Here is a 26,448-nt window from a genome sequence, read left to right as displayed (position 1 = left end):
TATTATGTGGGGGCACCCTCGCTATGGTACTCTAACATGTTAACAGTGCAAGTATTGACAGCTACTAGAGCATTACGGGAAATCCAGTGAAATCCACTGTTGTCATTACAGACATGTGAATTTCTAATAGAGAATTGAAACTGAGTGTGTTAGAAAATTTTTGTGTTGGCATTTGTGTTTTAGTTTCTATATTGGAGACTGATAAGCTCTAACTGTAAGATAGTATGTAGCAATTTGAGATTGTATAGGACTAGCATTTTATGAGGACACAAATTAGTTCATGGATGCTTGTGTGTTGTACTATTTTGTAGGACTAGGGTGGCATTTGCTATATAGACTGATGTAGCCTAAAGAGATGTAGGAGTCTTTCTTTAGTATTTCACTTACATGGACTTCTCACTGTCTAAGCAGTGATGTGTGGACAGTATCTGAAATGGGTTTGTCTAGAAATAGAAACAATTTCCTTGCCAGTACAGCTCAAAGGAGCAACATGGGACAAGTAACAGGATAACTGCTTGAAAGTTTCTTGGGCATAACATCAGATGCTGTCATGTAAACTGCACAATTTTCAAGCAACACAGTTCTCAGCATCTTCATGTGTAACTAAAGATGATGAGCAACAACAACATCATTTGAAGTTACACATGAGAATCTTTGAAGGAGTAATAGTTGGGAAAGATGTGAGCACTATCACAGGGAAAGTGTTTGGCAAAGTGGGTTGGCAATGTGTGCTCCTATGGTAAGAAAGGAAGTTCTTGACAGGCCCGCAAAGCAAGCTTGCTTACAGCAAAGTCAATAAAAGAATAAGTTTGAAAGAATTGTAATTAAGGAAAAAAATAAATAATGGCAATATGAAATAAAATAACTGCACTATAGTAATTGTGACCCTCAGTCTGAAGATTGGTGTAATGCAGTTCTCCATGCTTGGCTACAGAGTTCATACTTCTTCATCTCTGCATAGCTACTATACCCTACATCCATTTGCACTTACTTACTATATTCAAATCCTGGTCTCCTTCTTCAATTTTTTTCTTGTCACACATTCAGACTGACAATTCCTTGATGCCTCAGGATATATCCTATCAACTGCTCCCTTCTTTATTCAGATTATGCCATAATTTTTTCATAGTTCAATTCAGTACCACCTCATTAATTATTCAGTCTACTCATTTAACCTCTAATCAAACAATATAAAATGCAGGATGGAATGTAACAGTATTATGAAAAGGAAAGTCACCACTCACCACATAGCAGAGATGCTGAGTCTCAGATAGACACAACAAAAAGACAAATACAGCTTTTGACCTTTGTCAAAAATACACAAGACACAACACACTCACTCACGGAAATACAACTCATGCACACATATCTGCAGTTTCAGGCCACTGTAGAAACCTCTTAACATTCTTCTGTAGCACCATATTTCAAATACTTCTATTCTCTTCCTATATGAACTATTTGTAATTTGTAATTTATTTGCATGAAACATGTAATTACATTCATAGCAATTAGTAATACAATGAATACAACAGTATACAATCTAATTTTATTTTGGAATAGATACTAAAGCATACAGTTTCAATTATTTTACTAAATAATACAGAAAATTTTAGTTTCTATGGCAGGCTATAGTGGCACTGCTCAGTGAGCTATGATTTTAGATGTTTTTTTGAATTTTTCACCACTTAACAGCTTAAATTCCTTATGTAATAAATTAAAATATTTTGCTCCTTTAATGTATGGACTGTTTGCAGTCTTTTTCACTCTACTGTTTACCATAAGATAATTTTGTGCTTGACTAGTGTTATGTTCATGAATATCTGCATTACAGTATGTATATTTCATGTCTTCTATAGCTAGTGCTATTTATTCAGATGTACACGTAAAATAGATAGTCATAATTTTAAAACCTATATACAACCTCTTGTATGATGTTCTAGCATTTTTTTTTCCTAATATTCTCAAAGCTGTTTTCTTCAATTTAAATATTCTGTCTACATGAGTTTTGAAAGCCCCATCCCATAATACAACACCATAGGCCCTATGCAAGAAAGGGGTGCATTAAACTGAAATACATGATCCTCATTGTTTGGATGTTGACATATGGAGCGAATAGCTCCATAAAACACGTAAGCTAGATGTAAGACACATTGTCAATTTATTGTGTCCATTTATGCATATACCTATGAATTAGCACCCACTACAGATTTTCCCTGTTAATATGTCTTGAGAATCATAATATTTTTGCAAATTATCAAATTGAAGGAAATTGTATTTGTATCTTGTAAGTTGGCTTTTAGATTGTCATTTTTCAAACCTAGACTTTGCCATACCTATAAAAAATTTTACCCCTATACCGAGAGTAAACATATTATTCCCCAAACAAAGGTCTGAAGTGTCATTTGCATATATTGTAATGAAGGTACCATTTTTAAGTGTACTTTTGAAAATATTGAAATTGCATATAAAAAGGAAGAGACCAGTTATCGATCCCTGAGGCACATTGAATTTAATAATCCTAACCCTTGAAGTGTAACTTTTTAATGTTTCTCCATTTTTAAATAGGATGTAATAAGATGCTAACACTTCCCACTGATGCTATCTCTGGCCAAATTTGACAGGAGTACCTTATGATCAGCCTTATCAAAGCTGTTTTATAGCTTTAGGAAAACTCCAGCTATTTACAAGCCTTTATCGATGTTATCAAGAACTTTCAGCATAGATTGTAGTGCTGCTGTCATGGTGCTGTGACCACTCATAAAACAGTGCTGAAAATCTCCCAGGAGTCTGTGCATATTATGATGCTCTAGTCTATTTTTCAGAATTATTCTTTACATTAACTTAATAAAGACGGAAGTTAAGTAGAATGGTCTGTAACTTTATACTAGTTGTTTATCACCTTTTTTGCAGAAAAGTTTAACAATGACTAATTTTAAGTGTATCAGGGAACATTCCTTCTTTTAAGGCACTATTAGATGCATCAAAGGATATACTAGATTGTATTGGCATTGTTTAAGTAAAAATGGAGAAATTTCAACCCATTTTTGTTTTTACCATATCTGATGAGATGCAAAATATCCTTGGGCTCTACTTCAGGAAGTTGATCAGGTTCAGAGTTGACCTCAGTGTGATTTCAAACATGTACTTTATCTGTAGTATAAAAGTCAGTTTCTACAATAGCTATGAAGTAGTCACTAAAAATGTTCCTTATCTCTGAGGACTGGTGAAAATATTGTTATTAGATATCTGTTTGTTGAATTTACTTTTCAGTTTTGTTTTATTGTCTCTATTTCATTTACTATGGTTCAGCAGGTCATTGAGATATAATCTGAGTTCACTATTTTTAATTTAATCTTTTCAGCCTTCAATCTTTTGACTTGCATGCAAGACTGGAATTTACATTGTCTGTATTTATCAATGTGCTCCTTGTTTCTTGGCTCTCTTTGTATCACATATTTCTTCCAATTTTTCTATCAGTTCTCTAGTAAACTTATCAAATTCTACAGGTCTTAACTGTAGCATCTTATTCTTATTTATATTTATCTTTCTGATAGGAACAGTCTTATTTAGATGAAAAGTTAATGTACACTCCTGGAAATGGAAAAAAGAACACATTGACACCGGTGTGTCAGACCCACCATACTTGCTCCGGACACTGCGAGAGGGCTGTACAAGCAATGATCACACGCACGGCACAGCGGACACACCAGGAACCGCGGTGTTGGCCGTCGAATGGCGCTAGCTGCGCAGCATTTGTGCACCGCCGCCGTCAGTGTCAGCCAGTTTGCCGTGGCATACAGAGCTCCATCGCAGTCTTTAACACTGGTAGCATGCCGCGACAGCGTGGACGTGAACCGTATGTGCAGTTGACGGACTTTGAGCGAGGGCATATAGTGGGCATGCGGGAGGCCGGGTGGACGTACCGCCGAATTGCTCAACACGTGGGGCGTGAGGTCTCCACAGTACATCGATGTTGTCGCCAGTGGTCGGCGGAAGGTGCACGTGCCCGTCGACCTGGGACCGGACCGCAGCGACGCACGGATGCACGCCAAGACCGTAGGATCCTACGCAGTGCCGTAGGGGACCGCACCGCCACTTCCCAGCAAATTAGGGACACTGCTGCTCCTGGGGTATCGGCGAGGACCATTCGCAACCGTCTCCATGAAGCTGGGCTATGGTCCCGCACACCGTTAGGCCGTCTTCCGCTCACACCCCAACATCGTGCAGCCCGCCTCCAGTGGTGTCGCGACAGGCGTGAATGGAGGGACGAATGGAGACGTGTCGTCTTCAGCGATGAGAGTCGCTTCTGCCTTGGTGCCAATGATGGTCGTATGCGTGTTTGGCGCCGTGCAGGTGAGCGCCACAATCAGGACTGCATACGACCAAGGCACACAGGGCCAACACCCGGCATCATGGTGTGGGGAGCGATCTCCTACACTGGCCGTACACCACTGGTGATCGGCGAGGGGACACTGAATAGTGCACGGTACATCCAAACCGTCATCGAACCCATCGTTCTACCATTCCTAGACCGGCAAGGGAACTTGGTGTTCCAACAGGACAATGAACGTCCGCATGTATCCCGTGCCACCCAACGTGCTCTAGAAGGTGTAAGTCAACTACCCTGGCCAGCAAGATCTCCGGATCTGTCCCCCATTGAGCATGTTTGGGACTGGATGAAGCGTCGTCTCACGCGGTCTGCACGTCCAGCACGAACGCTGGTCCAACTGAGGCACCAGGTGGAAATGGCATGGCAAGCCGTTCCACAGGACTACATCCAGCATCTCTATGATCGTCTCCATGGGAGAATAGCAGCCTGCATTGCTGCGAAAGGTGGATATACACTGTACTAGTGCCGACATTGTGCATGCTCTGTTGCCTGTGTCTATGTGCCTGTGGTTCTGTCAGTGTGATCATGTGATGTATCTGACCCCAGGAATGTGTCAATAAAGTTTCCCCTTCCTGGGACAGTGAATTCACGGTGTTCTTATTTCAATTTCCAGGAGTGTATTTAGGAAGGCATCCCATTTATTATTTACTCCATAGGCTCGTAATACTAAATGCCAAGATTTCTGACTAGGGCTCTCTCTTAGCTTGTCAATGTTGATAACAGAGAGAGTTCTTTTGTATTCACAAATTTTCTTTGGTTTTATACAAGGACCTCAATTTGGCACTAATAGTTGGTCTAGGTGGTGAGAGATGTTACCATTTACAACAACAGCTGTAGTAATATTTTCACATGTTGGTATTAACATAATCTATGGAGCTCATACCAGTTCGAGTGATTCTGACTGGTACATCTCCTAATAGATCTTTTGCACCATAAGAATAGATTGTCTTTAAAGCAAATCAAGGATATTCAGAAATAATTCAAAATTTACATTTGGTGATCTACACAATGCTAAGATAAAGCACACAACAGATGGGAATTTTTTCTTAATAGCAATAACTTCACAGTGCAAATCAGAAGAAAATTTTTTTCCCAAGGTATATTTTCAGAAGATTCTATTAAGTTATTTGTTCTAAGGTATATTGCCTCTCCTCTGCCTTTATGGTCAGTATGATAGTAAAAACCAGATAAGGAGTAATTCTGTATTTTAAACAAGTGTATGTTATTGCAGATTTTTTATTTTCACTAACAATGAGTATGTGGGGCACCATACCTGTATGACAGTGCTCAAAAACATTTATCTTATTACACAGTCCATCTACATTTTAATGTAGAAAAGAAAGATACATTTTGCGCATTTTCATCCACTCTTCTGCTTACTAGTTCTCCTTACTTTTTAGCAAACTGCACTCCAGACAAATACTTTCAGAAAAGAAGTGCTTAATCAAGGTTTAAAAATTATCTTTTTCAGAAATTTTTTTCTTGCTATTGCAAGTCTACATTTTAAATCCTCTCTGGTTCTGCAATCATCACATATTTTGCTCCCCAAATAGCAGAACTCTTTCTCTAGTTTTAATGGCTCATTTCCTGATCTAATTTCCTCAGTGTAACCTCATTCATGCCAGTACCCTTGTTTACCTTTCAAGACACTATTTGTTCAATTGTTGTTCATGTTGTATATTAATGACTTTTGAAACACTATTAATCACAACGTCAGAATTTTTAAGGCTGATGCAGTTATCTATAATGAAGTACTACCTGAAAAAGCTGCACAAATATTCAATCAGGTCCTGATACGGTTTCAAAGTGGTTCTTTAAATGTTGAGTAAAGTAAAACTGTGCACTTCACAAAACCCAGAGGATTAGTATACTATAACTGCAATACTAATAAGTCTTATTTAGAGCCAGTCAAAAAATATAAATACCTATGTGTAACAATTTTTGGAAATGTGAAACAGCAAACAGGTAATGTTGATCATAGAAGGATTCCAGAAAGGTTCCCTGAAGCACCTGTGACATTACTTCTATATCTGTTGATGACTCTCTATCCAAGATAACATGTTGTGCCCACCTTATACAGAAATCCTCACGTCAGTCACAGACTTCATTTGATACATCATATAATCATACTTTTATTAATAAATGTTCATTCAGAATTGAGTCAAATATTCTTTTGGAAATCAGGAAGTATTACATATAGGTGTCCCTTTGATCCATGGCTTTCAGAATGTCACTTGAGAAAAATACAAGTTGAGCTCCACATCACCAATGTTTACACAATCCATGATGGTTGTCAAACTTCTGTTTTCTCTCTCTGCTGCTTCATTTGCTGCAAGTTCTCTTTCTGCTATTTCTTTTGCTGCATGTTTTCACCTTTAGTTTATTTTCAAAAGCTTTTTATAAATTTTCAAGTGCTGTAAATGTTGATATGCCTTTTTTTAACCTACCCTCTCATTCAGTATTTCCTCACATGTCTCTGCAGTTTCACAAACTCAAACTTAATTTCCCTATTTTTTTACCCAGTTTTTTCATTCTTATGTAAACAATTGGTGTCAGTATTTAGCAAAAATGGTATATTATTACTGATTGTTCAGTAATATTCATACCTGTCAGCACCTGCCTTCTTCGGAATTATAATTATTACATTCTTCTTGAAGTCTGAGAATATTTCACCTGTCTCATATATGTTGCATACTAGGTGGAATAATTTTAGCATGACTGGCTCTCTCAGAAATCTCAATAATTCTGAGAGAATGTTATCTCCTTCAGGGTGTGAAGGGATGCTCTTCTCTAGCATTTCTTCTCCTTAACAGAAGTAGTTAATATAAAACATAATTACAACCTTTTAAACAGTTTAATGTTATCTCAGCTGTTTTTCTAAAAGAACCTCTTATGATTTTGTAGACAATGTGGTATATTTCAGGCTATAATCCATAAAAAGAAATGCCGTGGTCGCAGGTTGTGGATGTGTGTGATGTCCTTAGGTTAGTTAGGTTTAAGTAGTTCTAAGTCTAGGGGACTGATGGCCTCAGATTTTAAGTCCCATAGTGCTCAGAGCCATTTTTGAACTATTGTTACAATCAATATGTACTAGCTCTGTATGTACTGTTAAAATTAATTTTTTTTTTTTTTAGAAATATTTCAAATTATGAAAGATTTGTCACATTTAAAATTCCTATTATTAATAGCGCAAACTGATGATATTTATTATATTTACTTCTGAATTCACTTATAAAATGATGATAGTGGAGATTAATTTGTTTAGGAAATTTGTAAACTTTTTGGAATTCTGTTAGTACCACAGAATGGATTAGTAGTGGGCATGCCTCTGTTGTGATCAGATGTGTTTTTATTTTTGGCAATAACAATATAATTTCCAGTTTTGTTGAAGTAGAAGCTGAAAAGACAGTGTGATACAGAAAAATGTGAGAGAATAAAAATTACAGAAACAGAAATTGCTGCTCAGACAATACTTCAACATTATTTACGTCAATTGGAACAATGAGAACCTACAATGTCAAAAATTACAGCTTCAAGAATCAGCCCCTAGACATGAAGAACTGGAGCCAACAGCAAGAAAAGAAGGCAAGTAAAAAGTTTATGTAAATTGTAATTCTTACTCCTCTCAAAACTTATTAAAAGAGTTAATTATGAAGTCAGTGACAGCCAACAAATAATGGGAGGGAGGGGTATGTTACAAGTGGTGGCATCGTCCTGGATCAATTGACTGATAATGAAGTTTTGTCTGTTTCAGAAGAAGGGAGAGTGGAATGTGTGATTTGTAGTTTATGTATGAATGGATTTCTGATCACTCAAAGAAAGAAGAACAAAAGCTGCCCAACAAAGTAGTATCAACAGTGATGATGTACTACCAACAATGGCAGACTGGATCAAATGAAAGAAGACTTCACAACTATTATGAGGGACATCAAAAGGAAACATAAGTACAAACTATTTGTGAAATTAATTTGTTAGTGGACTTGTGTGCTTGTTAACAAAATGAATAGAGATGAGGGCAGGTATGATGTAGAAGTGAAAGCTGTGGGACCCAGTCAGGACATGTTTGAGCTGAGTGAAAGCGTAGTCAGCAAAGAAACTGTAAAAACTGATATTTTGCACATAATTTTGGCAAAACTAGAGGAAATGAAGGCAGATAACAATAGCAAATTTAGTGGCAATAATGATGAGTTAACTGAAATAGGAACAGATGTTGTTGTTATTGTGGTCTTCAGTCCTGAGACTGGTTTGATGCAGCTCTCCATGCTACTCTATCCTGTGCAAGCTGCTTCATCTCCCAGTACGTACTGCAGCCTACATCCTTCTGAATCTGCTTAGTGTATTCATCTCTTGGTCTCCCTCTACTATTTTTACCCTCCACACTGCCCTCTAATACTAAACTGGGGATCCCTTGATGCCTCAAAACATGTCCTACCAAGCGATCCCTTCTTCTAGTCAAGTTGTGCCACAAACTCCTCTTCTCCCCAATTCTATTCAATTCCTCCTCATTAGTGGGCATCAATGGGGAATGTAAAAAGTAAAAAAGTGGTTTACTTTTGAAAAAGTTCTCTGATAAAATTACAGAAAGGCTAAATTCTTATACCTATTCCACAGATAATTTGGGGCCAAGGCTTACAAATAATACAAGTTATTCCAACATGTTATGTTGATTTATTATTATGTAACTGAAGGCCACTAACTATAGTGTCAGTAAATACATGACTGCAGTTCTTTGTATTAACTGTCGTGTGTTTACTACTTGGCTTCCTAGTAAATCACAGTCCATAAGTCCTTAATTTTTTTGAAATATTTCCAATGCCTAATAAACTTAAACATGGCAGCTCCAAACATTAAACTATGACAAATAGGTTAAACACTAATTACGTATTCTCAAAAAAACTTGTGCAGTAGGCACATTACTCAAAATACAAGAGCAGTCAAGGTGCAGTTTACAGCTAGCTTCTATCCACAATATTTTGGATATTGTGTTGTCAGCTCTGCAGAGAAAATTCGCAGGAGTAGTCCTAGAGGGGATGCCACTACAAACTCATTATCATCAGAAAATCTATGCTGTGTGTCAGTGTTATATACTACTAACTGCAGTAGTTTCTTAACATGTTCTCCAGGGTAGAAAGAAACTGAAATGACTCTAGGTAGCAAAACATGGTGCTGCTGTTCAATTACAATTACAGATAACAGTGATACACAATTATCTTACATGATAACCATTAAAATAAATAGTAAAATTAGTTTTGAAGCTCTTATAAACCATGTATTATACAATTTTGTGGCAAAACTAGTCCACTGTGTTGCTAATTAATAGTTTACACCATCCCATACATCTATACAGTTTAATGCAGGTACTGCTTTGCCTTCACCTCTGTCATATACAAAAAGCCTGTGCTGTCGCATTGACATTGTATCATTTTGCTACTTAGTCATTATAGCTGCATGGCAGCTGAAACTCAGGCACAACTTGCTCAGGTTATTTAACTAAGCTGCTTACAGTAATCCTTATAGTATATGAACTATAGGGTAATCCCAAGGAAAACTAAAGCTAGAGGAGTAGAAACAGTGCTAGGCAACTTTTCAGTTAACATATATCTACCGTATTTACTCAAATCTAAGCTGCACTCAAATCTAAGCCGCACCTGAAAAATGAGACTCGAAATAAAGGAAAAAAAAAAAAATTCCCGAATCTAAGCCGCACCGGAAATTTGAGACTCGAAATTCAAGGGGAGAGTAATGTTTTAGGCCGCACCTCCAAATCGAAACAAAGTTGGTCCATTGTAATACGAGACACAATTTAGGTCGAATGAATGACGATACAGCTACAGTAGTTTGGTTCGAGTTGTAAGTTTAGCAGTTAAGCTTTACCAGGTAGCCATTGCTATGCGTCAGGCGCTCCGTCCGTATTTATATGGGTACCCTTCCTTTTTCACATGCTTCGTCTGGTTTGAATCGATTGCTTATTTTGCTTTGATGTGATAAGTGCTGTTTTCTTTGTTATAGGTGTTTGCGTCACTCTAAGCTGAAAATGCATTACTGTACTGTGTCACGCATTGTTTGTCGCATTCCGATAGTGCATGTTTACAGCCTGTCGCCGCTCGCGGCTTGGCTTGCTTTTGTGCGCGCTACCGCCGCTTACAATTAAAAAAAAAGAGAAAGTAATTGTCTCATTAGCGAAACAATGGCAAGAGACTGCTATTTGTTGTTACTTACACTGCTGCTTTCTTTGATAATGATCAACAAGAACCAAATAATAGACTGCGTATGATAGAACATGTTCTGAATGAGAGTTAGGCGAAAATGTTTCTCCGTTTGAAAATCTTTGCGGCCGCTTCTTTCGTACATCAAATTCTGCACAGAAATTAGAGTCATCTTAGAATTAAAAATCTAGTCAGTTGCCGTGCTTCATTTCCGACTGTATCACTATTAGGCATAAGAATAATACGAATATAAACATGACACGATACGTATATTCTTCCGCGTTTGCTTTTGTCTCACTCTAGTTTCGTAGTTTATTAGGCAGGCAGGATTTAAATGAGATAGCAGCAAACGCGAAAGAATACATGACAAAATGTTGATATTCGTATTATTCCTATGGTGAAGAGAATACAGCATGTGATTCACATTTCATCAGGTTCCTATTAGCAACCATCTCTTCTCACAGGTAGGAAAAAATTCAGAAAGTAGAGTTGGCCATATTGACAAACATCCCAAACAGTCTTGTATGTCGGATTTTCGCATTACATTGAAATTCTGCTACATTCGAAGATGAACAATACGGAATTTGTATTTACTTCGTTGGATAATGTATGAAAATGCAGTGGTCGAAACTCGGGGCGGAGAAAAAAGAAGCTCGTCTTCCACCTTCTTCTTCTTCTTCTTCTTCTTCTTTTTTTTTTTTTTTAAATGACGTGGAGGTTTTGGCGCCAGTATTTATCTTTGTGCCTACAAAGCATGCCTGTGTACCTTTACATATATTCGACGGCAGAAGTTAGTTGTGGCGGCACCTACCAACATTTTTCAGAACTTCCACTTGCTTTGCACTCGATTCTAAGCCGCAGGCGGCTTTTTGGATTACAAAAACCGGAAAAAAGTGCGGCTTAGATTCGAGTAAATACGGTATATTAGTGTCAATCATTAATATGCACAATGGTGTGATCCCTGCTGATCTGTTCTTATTCATGAGTGACAAGTCGGTCAATAGATCAAAGCATATGCTCATCTGCACAGTTGAGGGTTATTGGACAATTGTCATGAGAGTGCACCTCATGGTTAGTTCAGGTAAATACAACGGAATTCATTCCCAGCTTATATTGAAATTGTAACCTAGTTGTGCTGATAGCTTAAGAGAGGGTGTGATGATATTACAATGGGAGCTACTGAACAGCAGACTACTACCAGCCAAAGTAAGGAGTGAGTGCATGGTCATATCAGACTAAGGAAACAGTTGATGTAATATACATAGATTACAGTGTGCTGTTCCCGACAGGAATGAAAATGGGTGACTGTAGTGCAGTCACAACTACTCATGGGCACAGGGGTACAGTAATTTCTGCCAACATAATGGTTGCTTTCACAGCTGGAACTGTCTGTTCAAATTGTTAAATCCAAACACAATCAGTTGTTTGTTCTAATACAATGTTGCAAATCAATGTATTTGTTGGTCTTCACTAACAGCCAAGAAGTTGTGGGTTTGACAGGTAATGTGCTTCTGCATGGTTGTGTATACAACAGAAAAAGTATATAATTGATACCATTCAAGTTTGCAGGTGGTCCAAGTGATTGGTAGGTTTATCCATACAGTGAAGTCTATCATGAGGTCTAGCAGCAGCATAGTAATAGGAGAGGTAAGACTTCTGAATGGGATAGATCATTTGTAGGGGTGCTATAATTTGAGCAGTAACATTGGTCAAAATACATATGAACAGATCAGCAGGCACGAGAGTGGCTCTTAAGTTTATGTTGTATCCCTGTCTGGGTAGTTGTTGTAGTGTATTCACATGTAATTGAGCTGCATAGGAGTTGTAAAAAATGTTCCGGATGGCTTGAGTTATTTCTAACATGGCTGTGAGATTGTATAAGTCCTCATGTAATGTAGATAAGTATTGATCAATGGCATTTTTAGATCTTCCATATTGCTTTGTTAATTCAGTGGCAACTACCCTAATCTGTTGAGTGTTGGTGATTAAATCCTCCTCTAAATGCATTAGTTGTGCATGTTGGTGGATAAGGATGCCATGGCTGTTAACAAAAAGTAAAGTGAATAGTGGATGGCTGCATTCCATCAATCAGTGTCTTAATGATTGGGATTCTGAGTAGAGTTTTGAGTATCAGTTCCCCTTTCTCTTTACTTGGTGTTGTGGAGATGCTAGGTAACTATTTACCCATATTAGTAACCACTTTGATTATATCTTGTAAGGTCTGTAGGACTTACAGTGGACTCACATTCTAACAGTTTTTTGTCTATACACTGTGAGTGTATTTCCTTCTTTTGGAAAAGCAATAGCTTGATCTCTATAAGAATTATGGCATGTTGAGGCATACACAGTAAATTGTTAAGTCATTTAAATGAGACCTCAGATCAGGAAGGCTGGACATAGAAAGGTGAGGTGTTATCCTGATGATGGTGGTTAGCAAAATAAGTAGAGTATGCCATCTCCTTCTGGTGTGCAGGTACAGAACATAGAAACCCACACAGTGGTTGTCAGTACTGCAGCATAGGTGGTCAGTTTGGTGAATAGGCCCACAGCAAGGCCTACTCTCAATGATGGCAGTAGTAGGCACAACTACCTAGAAGATCAGTATTTACAGCACTAGAAGAAATGGTTAATTCACATCATCTGTGCGAGCAACAAAAAGGGATAATCAATTACCTAAGCACTTTGGTAGGTGTGCCGAACAATAGACAGACAATAATTTATATCTCCAGTCACCCATTGATATGCACTAAGTTCTCTGAAACAATTTAGAAATGAAATTTTGGCTCAGAGAGGGTGGTTGGAACTGAGGCATTGTCAGTTTGAAACTGCTGATGAAAGCTGGTTCATGGGTTTCCTATTAAGTGCTGGTTGTAAGAGGACACTTGATTTCAGCAAGACCTGAATGTGCCAGCAGTAAATCCTGGTTGTTGTGATAACTGAGAATCAATGTATGTGAGAGTCTTACAGGTGAAAGCTCAATTTTTTGCACTACTTGTTGGTATGAAAGATAATGACATACGAAGCAGGTGTCTGCAACATAACTTCAGTGAAAGGTTAATTCTGACCTGTTTTGCACTGGGCTTAGGGAAAGGCAAATTGCGAAGTTATGAATTTATATGTGGAGATCTTTACAGGCCAGAAGAGGGAAGGTTTCCTTTTCCTCCTCCTCCTCCTCCTTCTATGTCTCTCTCTCTCTCTCTCTCACTCCCCCTCTCCTCCCCCTCCTTCCCTCCGTCTTTCTCTCTTTATCTCTGTCTACCTCTCCCTCCATTTCTTCCCACTGTCTCTTTTTATTTTATTTTATTGTTTTTAATTTAAAATAGACTGTGTCAGGAGACAGCATGTATAAAATAATAATGGGCAGCTGGATGAACAGAGTGATACTATAGGACTGGAAAGATGCCATCATTATTCCAATACATAAGAAGATTGGCAAAATGGCACTGGACAATTACAGAGGGATCTCACTACTGAACACTGTGTACAATACATTCTGTAGACTTTTGACAGTAGGGTGGAACAGCAGCTCAAATCAGACATTAGCAACTATCAGGAAGAAACTGTACCATATAGATTTTTGGACACAGAAGGATATTAGTAAACCATTACAGGAAACATGAAAACACTATAGTGACCTTTGTGGGCTTAACCAAAGTTTGTGATTCTTAGACTGAAGTGTATTGTTGAATGTCCTCCATGCCTGAGAACCAGACACAGTAACCCATGAATTAGTAAGGGTCACCTTGAAAGGCACAACTCCTAGGATTAGGTACCAAAGTTCAGTGTCAGAAAGCTTTGAAAAGAAGAATGGAATTCATCAAGGAGAGATGGGTTGTCATCAGTTCTGTTCAACTTGCTGCTGGATACTGTTGTCCAACTGTTGAGACATGTGAACAAAACCATTGCTACTGAAGGTGTACAAATGGGGTACGAAGTAAAACATAAAACCAGTTTAAACATTCTTGCTTTTGCCAGTGATATGGCATCCCTGCGTGAGAATGAAAAATATGTAAAAATGGCAGTGCAATAGATTGCTGTAGCTGCAGAGAAAGCTGGGCCCAAGATAGTGTACAGTAAGACTGAAGTCCTGTTTGCAGATTCTGGCTGTAAGATTGAAATTCAGTGGAAGACAATGTGAACAGCTTCTGTTATCTTCTGTTACCATTGATTCTAAAGGGTCAAAAGCAACCATATAAATCAATGATAGTCATCCACTAAATGAAACGTTGTGTGTAAAATTCCTTGAGATACATTGAATAACAATTTAAATAGTGTCAACACAAAGATAAAATAACCATGAAGTTCAGTTCAGCATGTTTTACTCTTAGAATCATCTCTCATCCTATTGACATAATGACAAGATTGTTGGCTTATTTTGAAAATTTTCACTCCCTACTTTCTTGTAGAATTATTATCTGGGGAAGTGCACCTAAAGTAAATAATGTGTTTATGTATCAGAAGAGCAGTAAGAATATTGTGTTAAGTATATAGCCTTACATCTTGCAGAGACTGTTATAAGATTCTTGAAAACTGACAATAAAAATCTCAATTTAGCTGAATTGTGATTTACACAAACACAGTAGAAGACAAATATTATTTTCTTGTAGACTTTGATTTCTTGCATAGGGTTCATAATGGTGTTATGTACTCTGGGCTGGAAGATATTCAACAAGCTTATGCCTAACAGCAATAAATTGGGAATCCCCACCAATTTAAAACAAATTAAAAACCTGTTAGCCATTCTTCCCACAAATTATCTGAATATTGTAGATACAGGTACCAAAAAGTTTTGTTAGCCTCTTGGCAAGCAGCAGTGTTCATTGTAAAGCTTCTTGAAAAATGATAATGTATTGTAAATAGGACACACCATTTACAGATGTAGGTAAACATGTTCTTTGAAAAATACTACAGTTATCAAGTAAATATTAGCCTTTGAAAGGCAGATAAACAGAAGCTATCTATGACAGTTAAGGAGGCAGTCATTTTTTTCAAAGTGACAGCATTCTTTCTAGTTTATTTGGTTAAATTTAGCTGACATAATCATGAACTATTGTAGTTAATACAGTATACAGATTAAGCTTCCATGGTATTCTTGTCTTATGTATATGTATTCACTGTCTAGTTAGACATTCCTGACTGTTCCAATTCTTGATGGGATCTGCATAAGGTGCTGAATGAACAAATCAGTGAATGCATGAATGAGTTTTTTGAAGAGATTTATGTTACTTGGCCCAAAAAACAGATAACATACTTCCTGTCCATTTCTTTCAACAGGTTTGACTGTCACTTTGTCCAAGCTACACCTCTTACAGCAGATTTCATTATACAACAATAACCACACTGTAATTGATCTCTTAATTTCAAAATTTGTATTACATTACTTAGTTAAGAAACAATAGTATGTGGCATAATTGATTGCCAACTTCATAACTTACAATTTAACTAATTTTAGGATCACTTTATTTAAGTCAGTTATTGCATCTTGTTTTAAACATAATACAACAGAAGTGTGAACATATATCTTTTAGTTACTCAGTGACATAATACAGTTCACTTGTTTGACTGAGTTCCAACAGAATTATTGATCAGCACTGGTTGGTGAAGTTCATTGGCAAGGCGATCACTGAATCTAACCAACTGGAATTTTCTCAGTAAGTCCAAATCCAGGTAGGAAGTTCCTGTTCCTGGGTACCTGAGTTCAGTGAGTGGTCGGTGGTGAGTGATGGCTGCAGATGGGGACTGCTGGGCTGCTCGCTGGCTGAATTAGACAAAATGTCAAACAAGGCAGTGTTTACTGAGGTGAGTGAGGGCTTCCTTCTGGCAACACATTACTGCTTGTTAACTGGAATACAGACTAAGTCCCTTGACATAATGGTCAGCAAGGAGAGCAAAGATTTTCAGCAGGTGATAGCTTAGATGCTTGTGGATGTTCTGGAGCAGTGATGACCTGCAACTGGCTCTGCAATGGAACTGGTTCGTTAGCTGCCAAACAGTATCTTAAGTACATACCTGTCAGAATATTATTCATCTGTCCTCTGACAGTATATGACCAGTCCATGGAAAATAGTCATCAAGTGATGCTGGTGACACAAATTTCTGTGGAGCCTTCCACAGGCTACCTTTTAAACTTGTTGTCATATAAGCATTTGTACAGCAGCCAGTGTATTTATTTACAAGAAGTGTACTCTGAACTGTACTATGATGCCATTGATGGAAGCCTGCAGGTACAGCAACTGGTCTGCCTTGACTGCGTGGCCATGAGGCTGCCATCTGAGGAAAATACACCTATTGCCATACACAATCAATTTACATACCGCTTGATACTGTGGAAATAGGATAAAAATGTGACTTTCCTGTATTGAAAAATATTGCTTATCTAGCACATGACTGTTACTATTCACTTAAAAATAATTTCTGGACATACCATTTCTGCTCCTCCAAGTAACCTTATTAACTATTTAAGTTTCCACAGTTTGTAATTGCAGCATACAATAGTTATATACTAGGGCTATTCAGAAAGCAATGGCCATTCAACTGTGGTGCTAGTATTTGTGCATGCAGCACTGCCATTGTCATATTTGCACATTTTCTGATACAGTAAGTGTTGAGCTGTGGAAGTATGAACCTCATTCTTTCATGTAGTCATTTGTTATAACCTCAAAACATGAGCATTGTAATGAAAATTCTGTGAAGTGCGAGCAATAATATGATTTTTTTTGCTGCAGATTGTTTCAGCCAGCTGACATTCATCACCAGCTGCATACTATAAACGGTCCAAACTTTATGAGTGCAAGCATTGTGCACCAATGGGTCAAATTTTTTAAAAGTGGTTGAACAAACATTTGTGCTGAAGAGAGGAGTGGTATGCCTACTGTTGTGAGCAATGATTTGCCATGAAAATTGACGAGGAAGTTTATGAAATAAGAACATTCACCATCTCCAAATTTTCTGAACAATTCCCACAAATTTCTTGTACACTTTTGTACAAGATCCTCAGCAATACTTAGGCTACTGAACATTCTACATTTAGTGGGATTCAAAATTGCTCAAAGAGGTCACAAAAGCAAACAAATGGGCTCTGCCTTAAACGTATGATCATGTTATAATGTAGAAGGATATGGTTTTCTGAAGAGAACTGTGACTGCTGACAAAATTTGAAAGGCATACATAAGAAACAACAGTCTATGGCTTGCAGCCATACCAGTTCTCAATGAGACAAAGAATGCCAGCCAAACTTTGTCATCAATGAAGGTTATGGCTATGGTGGGATGCTGAGGGAGTTTTGCAGGCTAAATTTATGTAGTGTGGAATGATGATTACTTGAGATGTTTAATGTGAAACTTTGATGAAACTTAAGTGAGCCAGCTGCTTGGTTGCCTTATGAATGGAAGGACTGGGCAAACAGGGTTTGAACACCATTCATGACACTAATAAATTTTAAACACACTTTATTACAAGAACCAAGTTCCAGTGTATAACTTAACAATACAATGAAAATGTTAAATAAAGCTAAACAGAATAAGATTCAATTCCAACACCACCGGCTAATTGGGATGCTTCGCATATTTGACTGGAAAGGAAGTGAGACATCACCTCAAAAGACACAAACAAAAAATTACATTGAAGTGCATGTGATAACAACTGGTCAAATTTACACTTTAGACACTGCCATTAACCACAAGAATCTCTTGTCCCTAAAAAACAGTAAAATGTAAACTGAATGCAAGCAATCCCCAGTAGTTTCTAATTGTGCATGTGTATTCATAATAGCGAGCAAAACGCACTCCTCAAGGTAATTACCAACAAATCAGATGATACAAGTGAACATGCACGAAAATTTGACAGCGAGTAATCTGAGAGTCAATGAAAGCAACTATGTTTAAACACGAAATGAAAGCTTAACACTTGACAAGAAATTAAAAAGTTACTGATTTTGAACCCAAATGATTTAAATAAATACAAGTGCAGTGGCACTTGAACTCAAGAGGACACAAACTTCATTACTGTAATACTCTGAAATTAGCAATTAAGTAATGAGAAAATGAGTTTGAGGAGCATAAAAATTAATAGCTTAATAAAAATCAAGTTCTTTAATAAATGAGGAAATGATAACACCCATTGCACATAACCTGCTTCACTGTATAAACAATAGTTGGAGCTGAATGCATCCCTAATTACTGCACCCAGCAAAAGGTAGCTCTTGTCAGTACACTAGAGGAGAGCAGAAAAATTCACAAATTTATCTTACAAATTGTTCTGATCATATAGCACATTCAAATAAAGCATAAGTTAGGAGAATATAGTGAAATCATTTTATGAAACACAAAATTTAAAAGAGAACAGTCCTTAAAAGAGATTATACTAAATCAGGAATACTAATGGAGGATGAGTTACGTGACAAACAATATAACTACTTAAAACATACTTATCTGATGACAGAAGATCATATCTATGCCAGCCAGTAACAAAAGGAACAGAATACACAGCATCATTGATTAAAACCACCGAAGACATTGAAAGAACTGATTGCACAGTGGCTTCCTAGCACTAAGGCCACAATGTGTGACACAGTGATGTTAATACTGGGAAAGTTCCAAAACATGCTCACCTAGTAAAATCCAATAAGCTGCTAGAAAATGCAAGTTGACATCAGAGTCAGAGCCACCTTCACCATGTGCTTCTCAAACTGCTACAGCAGTAAACTGCAGGCAGCTTATTCCTTGCAGCCATTGTGACTCTGATCCATCCAAGTTGCCTTAGTCAGTATGCATGGGTCACATCAAAATGAACTGTGGCAACAAACTATGGAACCAGAATAGGAAGCCGCTCTAACCAACATCAAGTGAATTTGTGGCCCCAGCCCCAGCTGTGCTCCTTGAGCAACTTCACCATACCATTGCTGAACTTTGAGAGAACAAACCCACTTCCGCTGTGGCCTATCTGGCCACCAATTATGCACTATGGCCATAGATGAATACTGTTGAGAGCAGGATGTGAGCAGTCAATTTGTGACACAGCTCAGCTTACCCCTCCCATAAACTGAAACCTCCATTGTAGAGTTTAAAACAGAATAGATAAGTAACTTATCTAAGACCACAGCCCTTAATCTGGCTCAGGTGCTGTGGTGCTTGCATCTTGTTGATTCATTCCTGACCTGGAGTGTGACGGGGATCAGCATTTCAAGAACCTGATATGACCCCATGAAACATGGTGCCAACTTGCCTGACATCCTATTAGAATAATCACGTCCACCAAAATCCTCTACAAACACTAGATCCTTCACCGTAAAATTCCCCAGGTGCCTGCCACAGGTGTACCATGCCGCTTCTCTCTGGTCTACCTTTTCAATGTTAATTAGGCACTATGTCAATTGTCCTCAATATTTATGTCCTTAATATTTTCTGGAGTAATCTTATCAAGCAACAAATCCTTAGTGGACCAAATATTAGACAATGAGCCTCATGATTCGTGGTGCTGAAGGCTAAGTTTAGCCAAGGCAATAAACAATCCCATGGCGTGTGGTCATCAGCATGGAATATAATTAATGCAGCATTTAGTTTCTGGTTAACCTGCTCTGTGAAGGACAGCTGACAATAATATGGTGTGGTGGTAGCATGTGTTACACCACACTGAAAACAAGACTTGCAATAGAGCCCAGACTCAAAGGCTGGAGCATTATCACTCACCATAACCTTGAGTGAACCAAACAATGAAAGAATTCTTCTAAGATGTTGGATGCTGGTTTTGACTGTCACTCCTCCACTGGGCACTAACCATGTAAAATGAGGAATCTCACCCACTGCTACAAAGAAGTATTTGTGCTCTCCTTGGGTGTGAGATAATGGACCCGTGTAATCTATAAACAACAGTCCATGAGATCACACAATGTAGGCTTTCATGGCCGGTGTTGTCTTCAGTTGAAACTTCTGGGCTGAGAGGCCGTGGTCGGTGTATAAAATTTCTATCTGACGTTTCGTCTCCAGCTGCGGGAGACATCTTCTGAGGTTGTCCGGCTACTGCCACTGAGGCTCCAGCTACTCTAGCATTTATAGAGAGCATAAGGGCACCACCTTTCGTCACGTGATGCCGACAGTATGCCTATCTTTGGAAGGCATCATCATTCTTGATTAAGAGTAATCAATTGTCATTCTGCTGGTGCAATGTCGACATCCATATTTTGTCTAAGTTTAAAACTTCCTCTTTTCTATTACAATTGTTATGGTGTTTGTGAATCTATATTGCTTCTCTATACATGTGTGCATGATAATGGGATGTTCATGCTAGAACACTTGTCTCATTAAATTAAATTTCGTGATTCCCATCTCGAAAAACATGCTCAGCTACGGCCGATTTTTCGATGTGTCCTGAGCGACAGTTTCTTTTATGTTTGGCTAAGTGGGTGTTTACACTTCTTTTCATTGTTTCAATATATACTTGTCCACAACTGCATGGAATATTGTATACCCCAGGTTTTGCTAGGGGGTGTCAGGCGTCTTTTGCAGTTCTTAAATATTCCTAAATCATCTTGGTGGGCCTGAAGATTTTTCGATCCCATACTTGGCTAGAACTTTCCCGATGCAGTCCGTGACTTCATTAATGAATGGTAGGAAAACTTTTCCAGTAGGTGAACGTTGTTGCTCTGGACTTCTGGCTTCTTTTCTTCTTTGATGGAGGGCTCGATCAACTTCCTTGCTGGTATATCCGTTTTTCATGAAGGCTGACCGTAAGTGATTTAGTTCATTTTGTAAGTAAGCGGGCTCACAGATTTTGTTGGCTCTGTCCACCAAGGTTTTCATGACACCTCTTTTTTTGTCTTGGATGATGGTTAGATTCCTTGTGGAGGTATCGATCCGTGTGAGTGTTCTTTCTATATACCTTGTGGCCCAGCGTCCCATCCACCCATTTAATTACCGATACATCCAGGAAATTGAGTTGACCGTTGCTCTCTTTCTCCATTGTAAACTGTATCTTCGAGTTAATACTGTTCAGATGCACCAAGAAGACATCCAACCACCATAAGTGCACAATACAAATGTGTCATCAACATAGCGGTACCATTTAGTAGGCATTTTACTGGCAGTCTGCAGCGCTCACTGTTTGAAGATCTCCATAAATAAATTGACAACAGCAGGGCTGAGAGGTTTTCCCATCGTCACCCTGTCGATCTGTTCGTAAAACTCGTTGTTATAATGGAAATAACTTGTCATCAGGCAGTGTTTAAATAAAGCCACTGTGTCAGTAGTAAAAATATCTGCTATATATGAAATAGCTTCATTTACAGGCACCATGGTAAACAATGACACTACATTGAAGCTCACAAGAATATCACTTGGGCTGACGTTAATCTCCCTCAGTTACATTAAAAACTCGGCGCATTTTATTGAAAAACTGATTATCAGTCTCGAGCAAAAATTCACTGCATTCCAGGGAGAATTTGAATTTTTCAAGGTGAAGAGTATCACAAGAGCCTCTAGCTCGTAGGTGGAATAACAACTCTCTGTCAGCGACAAGGACCTGAACATGTATGGTACTGTCTTACAGTTACCACCCCGTTCCTGCAGTAATACTGCTGTGACCCCGAGTTTGAAGCATCTGTCTGTACAACAAAGGGACACTCAAAAAGTCAGGAACCGCCAACACAAGAGCATTACTGAGGGCAGTTTTTAGCACCCTGAATACTGCTTGTTGGCTCTCCCTTCTGCCACATCTTACTGAGGTGTGCAGCTAATTCCATGAATTTATGTACAAACTTTTTAAAAAATTTGAGATGCTGCCAAACTGAGCTAGTCGTTCATGGACTTAGGCAGGTGGAAGTTGTAGATTGCACTAGGCAAGTGGAAATTGTAGACTGCCTTAGTGCATGAGTGATCTATTCCAATTCCTAAGGCCAGAACCAGATGTCTCAGAAAAAGATCTCTTGGCGAGCCAAATTAACTTAAGAAGGCTTGGTGGCAGGCCCCACCTCTCTCAACCTTGCCAAGAGCAGTCTCAGATGTTCGAGGTAATGAGGAAATGACTCACTATTAACTACCATGTCATAAGGTAATTGTAAATGAACTTGAATACAACAGCACCAGTAGTTAACCCAAAAGGCACCCTATTAAATTCATACAGGTTCTAGTCTATGACAAAACCTGTGATGGCTTTGGAATCCTCTGCTAATAGAATTTGGTAATAAACCCAGTTGAGATTGACTACAGTGAAATACTGCTCTCCAACAAACCTGGTAAAACAATTATGCAAATCAGGAAGAGGGCGACCGCTGGACTGGTACCTGATCCAAAAGCCAAATGTGGCACTCTATCTTATCAGTTACACCCAACTTATCGGTGAGCACCTCAGGAAATTCGTGCAGTACTCAAATCAGCTCTTGTGCTTCACTGGTTAAAAGTGTGCCACATTAACCTCCCCCCCCCAGATTCAGTTACTACCGTAATAATATAATATACAATGACCTACAACGTCAGCATCATCTAAATCTTTACAGAGGACAGAAATCAAAATAAAACAACCCATGTGAATAGTCCAAGACCAACCAACAAAATCATATTCCAACAACAGGTTAAACTCAGCCCCTTTGCCACAAATAAGTCTAAAGACCAGGAAGAATCACCAATCCTACAATTAATACACAATGAGTGGTTGACCATTAATGATACTACAAATCTGAGTAACAGGGCTCAAATCAGAGAATTTACAAATAGACCAATACCTGTGATACCACTCCTACTTCAATGACAAAATATTGATTCCTGAGTCCACCAAGGCACATGTTAGATTGTTGTTAATATGAGCACACGTGAAGGCGAGTGGGTCATTACTCGTCACCCTCACCTTGTTACAAGTGGTCAATAAGACACACTCTGGAAAACGACTGCAGCCCTTCAGACATCAGTTGTTCAACAATGTCATTTCTAAACAGCACTGGCGATCAGAGTGTATGGGGCCACCACAATGATAGCAACTAGCTCTGACATTTTTTACTGGATGTTTCATGAGTGATGGAACCCCCCTCAACTGAACACGTGCCATCTCACTCCCTCACTTGACATAGGCCTGTTTAGCCCCTTCAGTGCTGCTGGCTAAATGGTCTAGTTCGCTGAATGTAAGTAATCCCTCAGAAAACAAAACTTGTGAGCAATTTCAGGTTACATCCCCTGTAAAATAGTAACTATGATCTTGCATTCTGGAAGCTGCACATATTTATCTCTGTATATACTCGATCAGGGACTCCCCCGCACCACATGTTGAACCTGATAGAAATACTGACTAATTAAATCATTTTTTAATCCTGGCTGACAACCTCTCTCTCTCAGAACACTCTCACACAGTTCCTGCAGGGAACCTTGTTCCACCAAGCTTACACTCACTTTCTTGGGTAAGAAGCTATGACATATAGGGTAAGAAAGTTGGAAAATTTACCTGCCTCTCCAAGGTTACTGAAAACCATAAGAATTTTGTTACCTGTTTCATGGTATGAATGTAAACACATTTGATGCCATGGAGTACACATAGAAGAGGAATTGTGGATTTAGCAAAATGGCACATCGTACTGCCTACACTACTCCAATTATCCTGACTAGGAGAACTGCCACTGGCCTCTAATAACAAAGAGCTTTCCTTGTCACCATGCCCTGGGCTCTTGCTCGATTCTAATGCTTCAGTTTCATTTTCAATTTCATTGCCTTGGCCTGCAACTCATCTACAGGTAACTTCTATTGAGGATCTGTAACTATGAGACTCAGATCCTCAACCATGGAACCAATGCATGATATGCACCTGCATGCTATATGCCTGTGTGTGAGAGTGGTGATTACCTTCTAAGAAGGCAATATTCTTTTCTATGCCTGAGAGAGAAGTGGCGCAGTGCTCAACTACTGCACTCACCTGACCAGTTTGCGCCTCAGTTACCTGCACCAGATGCTCCGCCACACAGTGCAGCCAATAGTAGAGCTCCCTGACTTCTGACTGTCCACATATCTGGAGTTCATATTGTAGTTGTTCTTTCTTTAGGCATCAACCCTCGTCAGCCCACCAGTATCCTAGGCTTCTTCACACCACTGAGCGCACCTGCAAATACATCAAACAAGTACACTCTGGAAAAACAAATTATTTTTATCCTGACAAAAGAAAAAATAAATTAATTAATTTGCATATTATAAATAAGGCTCAATAAAGACTAATTAGCTAGCCTGACCCTCCAAATGCATCCAAACTCTGCCTACCATTTTAAAACATGGCCAGCTGCCTGGTTGCCTTGTGGATGGAAGGACTTGGCAAACAGGATTTCAACACCATTCATGACAAATAAATTTTAAACATGCATGATTGCAATGAAAAACTTCCTTGACAATATGTATTTAGAAGTTAGCAGTACAAAGAAAAATGTCAACTGAAGTTGAACAGAATAAGATTTAATTCTGACACCACCAGATAATTGGATCCTTTACATGTTAGACTTGTCAAGGAACTGAGACATCACCTAACTCTTAAAACACAGACACAAAATAACATTAGTATGCATGTGATAACAACTGACCTAATTTACACTTTAGATACTGCCATAAACCATAAAAATCTCTATTTTCTAAAAACAATCAAATTTAAATTGATTGCAATGAATATCCAGTAATTTCTAATAGTGCAAGCATGTTTGGAACAGTGAGCAAAAATATGCACCTCATGTTATTTACCAACAGTTCAGATGATATAAATGGACATGCACCAAAATTTGACAGCAAGGTGTTGAGGTTTAATGAATGCTCATGCACTTAAACAAGAACTGTAAGCTTAACATTTGAGAAGAAATTAAAAAGGTGTTTCAACTTGATTGTGAACCCAAATGATTTAAATAAATGCAAGTGCAGTGGCACTTGAACTAGAGAACACAAACTTAATCTGTATAATACAGTAAAATTAACAATTAAATAATGAGAAAACTGGAGTTATAGTAGTAATAAAACAAATAGCTTAATAAGAATAAAGTTCTTTAATAAGTGAAGTAAATACCAACACCCATTTCACATGAACCTGCTTCATCATATAAACAACAGTGGGTTGTTGTACCTTGGGTTACTGCACCAAGCAAAAGGCAGCTCTCATCATCACACCAGAAGAGAGTGGAATAAACTCACAAATTTCTTTTACCCTCTCAGGCAGCCTATTAAAATGAAGCATAAGTGGGGAGATCACTGCAAAATCATTTTATGAACCACAAAATTTGAAAAAGAACAGATCTTCAGAACATAATTATTAAATCAGAATTACTAATGGAGGCTGTGTTGCACCACACACAATTTAATCATCTAAAACATACATGTCTGGTCCCACAAGATTGTATCTGCACTTGACAGTAACATAAGTAGCCAAGCTTGAAAAAACTGGTCACACAGCAAACTTTCTTGCACGAAGGCCACAATGTGTGACGCAATGATGTTAACACTTGGAAAGTTCCAAAACGTGCTCATGTGCTCATCCTTAATAAAATCTGGCATGCTGCTAGAAAACGCGAGTTGACACTGGCATGAGAACCATCTTAGCTCAATACCTGTCTACTGTCTGTTCATAAGAACACTGTTACAGTGGTAAATGGCAGGCAGCTTACTCTTTTCACCCTTCCCCATTCTGATGCATCAAAGCTGCCATGGCCATCATGCCTCACATGTACCAGGAAGAATTATGGTGACAAATTGTAGTACTTGCCACTTCCTGCTTCTCCTTATTGATGGTGACAAATGGCCAATTCTGCAAAGTTATTTGATTTCATGCACACAGCCACTGCTCAGCATGTTAATATGAGTTGTGTCAAGTTACATGTGAAAGTATTAATACCAATGGGCTGTTAGCAACAGC

Source organism: Schistocerca cancellata, chromosome 2 (assembly GCF_023864275.1).
Source record: "Schistocerca cancellata isolate TAMUIC-IGC-003103 chromosome 2, iqSchCanc2.1, whole genome shotgun sequence".
In the NCBI taxonomy this organism is placed as follows: domain Eukaryota; kingdom Metazoa; phylum Arthropoda; class Insecta; order Orthoptera; family Acrididae; genus Schistocerca; species Schistocerca cancellata.
Note: the sequence above shows the minus strand (reverse complement) of the source record.